This window comes from Triticum dicoccoides, chromosome 7B (genome assembly GCF_002162155.2).
Source record: "Triticum dicoccoides isolate Atlit2015 ecotype Zavitan chromosome 7B, WEW_v2.0, whole genome shotgun sequence".
Lineage (NCBI taxonomy): Eukaryota > Viridiplantae > Streptophyta > Magnoliopsida > Poales > Poaceae > Triticum > Triticum dicoccoides.
The window spans coordinates 181,128,796-181,136,756 of record NC_041393.1 but is presented as its reverse complement, the minus strand read 5'-3'; positions in this window follow the sequence as shown (position 1 = coordinate 181,136,756).

The window sequence follows — 7,961 nt, the reverse complement described above, 5'->3', positions numbered from 1 at the left end:
CGAGGTGGGATTGGCTGCGGGCGGCGGAGCGGACGTGTCCGGCGCGGGCGGACGCGTCCGACTGCGGGAGGAAGAGGAAAGGCTAGGGTTAGGGTGGAAATTGATCCGCGAATTTCGGGGGAGGGGTGTTTATATAGGAAGAGGGAGCTAGGAGAGTCCAAATGAGGAGCGGTTTTCGCCCACACGATCGTGATCGAATAACCAAGAGCTTGGAGGGGAGTTTGCTGGGTTTGGGGCCACTTTGGAGGAGTGTTGGGCTGCAAAGAGAAAGGGGGGTTTCGGGCTACGCGGTTAACCGTTGGAGTACCAAACGAACTCCAAATGGCACGAAACTTGACAGGCAGTCTACCGGTGGTATACCAAGGCCACTTGGCAAGCCTCGGTCCATTCCGAGAACGTTTAACACTCGCTCACAATGAGAGACAAAAAGGGGGACGCCGGAGGACATAGGAGCGCCAGATTGCAAAACGGACAACGGGGAAAATGCTCGGATGCATGAGACGAACACGTATGCGATGCAATGCAATGCACATGATGACACAAAGCGAATGATGACATGGCAAAATGCAACACACAAGCAAATGACATGGCAACGACGGCGAATAACTGGCAGACACCTGGTGCATCGAATCCGAGGCGTTACAACAAGATAGAAGACTTCATCCCGTGTCCGGATGGGACTCTCCTTGGCGTGGAAGGCAAGACTTGGAGATTCGGATGTAGATCTCCTTCTCTGTAAACCGGCCCTGTGTAACCCTAGCCCCCTCCGGTGTCTATATAAACCGGAGGGTTTAGTCCTTAGTAGGACAACAATCGTACCATAGCTAGCTTCTAGGGTTTAGCCTCTTTGATCTCGTGGTAGATCAACTCAATACTCATATCATCAAGATCAATCAAGCAGGAAGTAGGGTATTACCTCCATCGAGAGGGCCCGAACCTGGGTAAACATCGTGTCCCCAGCCTCCTGTTACCATTAGTCTTAGACGCACAGTTCGGGACTCCCTATCCAAGATCCGCCAGTTTTACCATTAGTCTTAGTCTTAGTCGTGCTGCCGGAGTTCTTCCCCAATTTATCCTTCCCCCTTGCTGGATCAAGAAGGAGGAGACGTCCCCGTGCTGCATGTGTGTTGAACACGAAGGCGTCGTTGTTCGGCGCTTAGATCGGAATCAACCCGCGATCTGAACCGCTGCGAGTACGACTCCTTCATCCGCGTTCTTGTAACGCTTCCATGTCGCGATCTTCAAGGGTATGAAGATGCACTCCCCTCTCTCTCGTTGCTAGTCTCTCCATAGATTGATCTTGGTGATGCGTAGAATTTTTTTAATTTCTGCAGTGATTCCCAACAGTGGCATCATGAGCTAGGTCTATGCGTAGTTTCTATGCACGAGTAGAACACAAGTTGTTGGGGCGTCGAATTTTTCAATTTACTTGTCGTTACTAGTATTATCTTGATTCAGCGGCATCGTGGGATGAAGCGGCCCAGACCGACCTTACACATACGCTTACGTGAGACAGGTTCCACTGACTGACATGCACTAGTTGCATAAGGTGGCCAGCGGGTGTCTGTCTCTCCCACTTTAGTCAGATCGGATTCGATGAAAAGGGTCCTTATGAAGGGTAAATAGCAATTGGCATATCATGTTGTGATTTTGGTTAGGTAAGAAACATTCTTGCTAGAAACCTATAGCAGCTACGTAAAAAACTTGCAACAACAATTAGAGGATGTCTAACTTGTTCTTGCAGCATATGTCGTGTGATGTGATATGGCCAAAAGGATGTGATGAATGATATATGTGATGTATGAGATTGATCATGTTCTTGTAATAGGAATCACGACTTGCATGTCGAGGAGTATGACAACCGGCAAGAGCCATAGGAGTTGTCTTAATTTATTGTATGACCTGCGTGTCAATGAAAATGCCATGTAATTACTTTACTCTATTGCTAACCATTAGCCATAGTAGTAGAAGTAATAGTTGGCGAGACAACTTCATGAAGACACGATCATGGAGATCATGATGATGGAGATCATGGTGTCATGCCGATGACGATGATAATCATGGCGCCCCGAAGATGGAGATCAAAAGGAGCAAAATGATATTGGCCATATCATGTCACTATTTGATTGCATGTGATGTTTATCATGTTTTTACATCTTATTTGCTTAGAACGACGGTAGCATAAATAAGATGATCCCTCATAAAAATTTCAAGAAAGTGTTCCCCCTAACTGTGCACCATTGCGAAGGTTCGTTGTTTCGAAGCACCACGTGATGATCGGGTGTGATAGATTCTAACGTTCGAATACAATGGGTGTAAGCCAGATTTACACATGAAAAACACTTAGGTTGACTTGACGAGCCTAGCATGTACAGACATGGCCTCGGAACACAAGAGACTGAAAGGTCAAACATGAGTCGTATAGTAGATACGATCAACATGAAGATGTTCACCGATGATGACTAGTCCGTCTCACGTGATGATCGGACACGACCTAGTTGACTCGGATCATGTATCACTTAGATGACTAGAGGGATGTCTATCTGAGTGGGAGTTCCTTAAATAATTTGATTAGATGAACTTAATTATCATGAACTTAGTCTAAAAAAATATTTGCAATATGTCTTGTAGATCAAATGGCCCACGCTAATGTTGCCCTCAACTTCAACACGTTCCTAGATAAAACCAAGCTGAAAGACGATGGTAGCAACTATACGGACTGGGTCCGTAACTTGAGGATCATCCTCATAGCTGCCAAGAAAGCATATGTCCTTGATGCACCGCTAGGTGAAGCACCTGTTTTCCCATCAACTCAAGACGTTATGAACGCCTGACAGTCGCGTAGTGATGATTACTCCCTGGTTCAGTGTGGCATGCTTTGCATCTTAGAATCAGGGCTCCAAAAGCGTTTTGAGTAGCACGGAGCATATGACATGTTCCAAGAGCTGAAAATGGTTTTCCAAGCTCATGCCCGAGTTGAGAGATATGAAGTCTCCGACAAGTTCTACAGTTGTAAGATGGAGGAGAATAGTTCTGTCAGCAAGCACATACTCAAAATATCTGGGTCGCACAACCGCTTGTCTCAGCTGGGAGTTAATCTCCCGGATGACGTGGTCATTGACAGAATCATTCAGTCGCTTCCACCTAGCTACAAGATCTTTGTGATGAATTTCAATATGCAGGGGATGGAGAAAACCATTCCTAAGGTATATTCAATGCTGAAATCAGCGGAGGTGGAGATCAAAAAGGAACATCAAGTATTGATGGTCAATAAAACCACTAGTTTCATGAAAGGCAAGGGTAAGAAGAACTTCAAGAAGGACGGCAAGGGAGTTCCCGCGCCCGGTAAGCCAGTTGCCGGGAAGAAGCCAAAGCATGGACCCAAACCTGAGACCGAGTGCTTTTATTGCAAGTAAAATGGTCACTGGAAGCGGAACTGCCCCAAGTACTTAGTAGATAAGAAGGTCGGCAATACCAAAGGTATATATGATATACATGTTATTTATGTGTACCTTACCAGTAATCGTAGTAGCTCCTGGGTATTTGATACAGGTGCCGTTGCTCATAATTGTAACTCGAAACAGGAGCTGCGGAATAAGCGAAGACTGGCGAATGACAAGGTGACGATGCGTGTCGGGAATGGTTCCAAGGTCGATGTGATCGCCGTCGGCACGCTACCTCTACATTTACCTACAGGAATAGTTTTAAACCTCAATAATTGTTATTTATTGCCAGCTTTGAGCATGAAAATTGTATCCGGATCTCGTTTAATGCGAGATGGCTACTCATTTAAATCCAAGAATAATGGTTGTTCTATTTATTTGAGAGATATGTTTTATGGTCATGCCTTGCTGGTCAATGGTTTATTCTTGTTAAATCTCGAACGTGATGTTACACATATTCATAGTGTGAGTACCAAAAGATGTAAGGTTGATAATGATAGTCCCACATACTTGTGGCACTGCCGCCTTGGTCACATTGTTGTCAAACGCATGAAGAAGCTCCATGCAGATGGACTTTTGGAGTCTCTTGATTATGAATCATTTGACACATGCGAACCATGCCTCATGGGCAAGATGACCAAGACTCGGTTCTCCGGAACAATGGAGCGAGCAACCAACTTGTTGGAAATCATACATATTGATGTGTGCGGTCCAATGAGCGTTGAGGCTCGCGGTGGCTATCGTTATGTTCTCACCCTCACTGATGACTTAAGAAGATATGGGTATGTCTACTTAATGAAACACAAGTATGAGACCTTTGAAAAGTTCAAGGAATTTCAGAGTGAGGTGGAGAATCAACGTGATAGAAAAATAAAGTTCTTACGATCAGATCGTGGGGGAGAATATTTGAGTCACGAATTTGGTATGCACTTAAGGAAATGTGGAATTGTTTCACAATTCATGCCGCCTGGAACACCTCAGCGTAACGGTGTGTCCGAACATCGTAATCGCACTCTATTGGATATGGTGCGATCTATGATGTCTCTTACTGATTTACCGCTATCATTTTGGGGATACGCTTTAGAGATAACTACATTCACTTTAAATAAGGCACCATCTAAATCCCTTGAGACGACACCGTATGAATTATGGTTTGGGAAGAAACCTAAGACGTCGTTTCTAAAAGTTTGGGGATGCGATGCTTATGTCAAGAAACTTCAACCTGAAAAGCTCGAACCCAAGTCGGAAAAATGCGTCTTCATAGGATACCCTAAGGAAACCATTGGGTATACCTTCTACTTCAGATCCGAAGGCAAGATCTTTGTTGCCAAGAACAGATCCTTTCTGGAGAAAGAGTTTCTCTCGAAAGAAGTAAGTGGGAGGAAAGTAGAACTTGATGAAGTACTGCCTCTTGAACCGAAAAGTAGCGTAGAGGAAGATGTTTCTGTGGTGCCTGCACCGACTAGAGAGGAAGTTAATGATGATGGTCAAGGAACTTCGGATCAAGTTGCTACTGAAGAAATGGTATGGCAACCCTGTCCTGGAAATCATGTTGTTAGACAACGGTGAACCTTCGAACTATGAAGAAGCGATGGCGGGCCTAGATTCCAACAAATGGCTTGAAGCCATGCAATCCGAGATAGGATCTATGTTTGAAAACAAAGTATGGACTTTGACAGACTTGCCCGATGATCGACAAGCCATAGAAAATAAATGGATCTTTAAGAAGAAGACAAACGCGGATGGTAATGTGACCATCTATAAGGCTCGGCTTGTTGCTAAGGGTTATCGACAAGTTCAAGGGGTTGACTATGATGAGACCTTCTCACCCATAGCGAAGCTGAAGTCCATCTGAATCATGTTAGCAATTTCCGCATTATATAATTATGAAATATGGCAAATGGATGTCAAAACGACATTCCTTAACGGTTTCCTTAAGGAAGGGTTGTATATGATGCAGCCGGAAGGTTTTGTCGATCCTAAGAATGCTAACAAGGTATGCAAGCTCCAGCGCTCCATCTATGGGCTGGTGCAAGCATATCGGAGTTGGAACATTCGCCTTGATGAAATGATCAAAGCGTTTGGGTTTATGCAGACTTATGGAGAAGCCTGCGTTTACAAGAAAGTGAGTGGGAGCTCTGTAGCATTTCTCATATTATATGTGGATGACATACTATTGATGGGAAATGATATAGAACTTTTGGAAAGCATAAAGGCCTACTTGAATAAGTGTTTTTCAATGAAGGACCTTGGAGAAACTGCTTACATATTAGGCATCAAGATCTATAGAGATAGATCAAGACGCCTCATAGGTCTTTCACAAAGCACATACCTTGATAAGATATTGAAGAAGTTCAATATGGATCAGTCCAAGAAGGGGTTCTTGCCTGTATTGCAAGGTGTGAAATTGAGCTCGGCTCAAAGCCCGACCACGGCAGAAGATAGAGAAAAGATGAGTGTCATCCCCTATGCCTCAGCCATAGGGTCTATTATGTTTGCCATGCTGTGTACCAGACCTAATGTAAGCCTTGTCGTAAGTTTGATAGGGAGGTACCAAAGTAATCCCGGCATGGAACACAAGACAGCGGTCAAGAATATCCTTAAGTACCTGAAAGGGACTAAGGATATGTTTCTCGTTTATGGAGGTGACGAAGAGTTAGCTTTGACACAGATCTGGATGACTCCAAGTCACAAACCAGATACGTTTATATTTTGAATGGTGGGGCAGTAAGCTGGTGCAGTTGCAAGCAAAGCATCATGGCGGGATCTACATGTGAAGCGGAGTACATGGCAGCCTCGGAGGCAGCACATGAAGCAATCTAGATGAAGGAGTTCATTGCCGACCTATGAGTTATTCCCAATGCGTCGGGCCCGATGACTCTCTTCTGTGACAACACTGGAGCTATTGCCCTTGCCAAGGAGCCCAGGTTTCACAAGAAGACTAGGCATATCAAGTGTCACTTCAACTCCATTTGTGAAAATGTTCAAGATGGATACATAGATATTTGTAAAGTGCATACGGATCTGAATGTCGCAGATCCGTTGACTAAACCTCTTCCACGAGCAAAATTTTGATCAACACCAGAACTCTATGGGTGTTCGATTCATCACAATGTAACTAGATTATTGACTCTAGTGCAAGTGGGAGACTGTTGGAAATATGCCCTAGAGGCAATAATAAAATGGTTATTATTATATTTCCTTGTTCATGATAATTGTCTATTGTTCATGATATCATTGTATTGACCGGAAACCGTAATACATGTGTGAATACATAGACCACAACATGTCCCTAGTAAGCCTCTAGTTGACTAGCTCGTTGGTCAACAGATGGTCATGGTTTCCTGACTATGGGCATTGGATGTCATTGATAACGGGATCACATCATTAGGAGAATGATGTGATGGACAAGACCCAATCCTAAGCATAGCACAAGATCGTGTAGTTCGTTTGCTAAAGCTTTCTAATGTCAAGTATCATTTCCTTAGACCATGAGATTGTGTAACTCCCGGATACCGTAGGAATGCTTTGGGTGTACCAAACATCACAACATAACTGGGTGGTTATAAAGGTGCATTACAGGTATCTCCGAAAGTGTCTGTTGGGTTGGCACGAATCGAGACTGGGATTTGTCACTCCATATGACAGAGAGGTATCTCTGGGCCCACTCGGTAATGCATCATCATAATGAGCTCAATGTGACCAAGTAGTTAGTCACGGGATCATGCATTACGGAACGAGTAAAGTGACTTGCCGGTAATGAGATTGAATGAGGTATTTGGGATACCGACGATCGAATCTCGGGCAAGTAATGTACCGATTGACAAAGGGAATTGTATACGGGATTGCTTGAATCCTTGACATCGTGGTTCATCCAATGAGATCATCGTGGAACATGTGGGAGTGAACATGGGTATCCAGATCCCGCTGTTGGTTATTGGCCGGAGAGCTGTCTCGGTCATGTCTGTATGATTCCCGAACCCGTAGGGTCTACACACTTAAGGTTCGGTGACGCTAGAGTTGTTATGGGAAATAGTATGTGGTTACTGAATGTTGTTCGCAGTCCCGGATGAGATCCGGGACATCACGAGGAGTTCCGGAATGGTCTGGAGGTGAATATTTATATATGGGAAGTCATCATATGGTCATCGGAAGTATTCGGGGGTTTGCCGGTATTGTACCGGGACCACCAAAGGGGTTCCGGGGGTCCACCGGGAGGGTCCACCTGCCCCGGATGGCCCTATGGGCTGTATGTGGAACCAGCCCCTAAGTGGGCTGGGCGCCATCCCCCCTAGGGCCCATGCGCCTAGGGTTTGGGGGAAACCCTAAAGGGGGTGCCCCCCTTGGCTTGGGGGGCAAGCCCCCTCCCCTTGGACGCCCCCCCTCTAGATCTCATCTACTGGGAACGGCCCCCTTTCCCCTTCGCCCTATAAATAGAGGGGAGGAGGGAGGGCAGCAACAACTCATCCAAGGCACAAACCCCCCCCCCCTCTCCAACACCCCCTCTTCCTCTGTTGA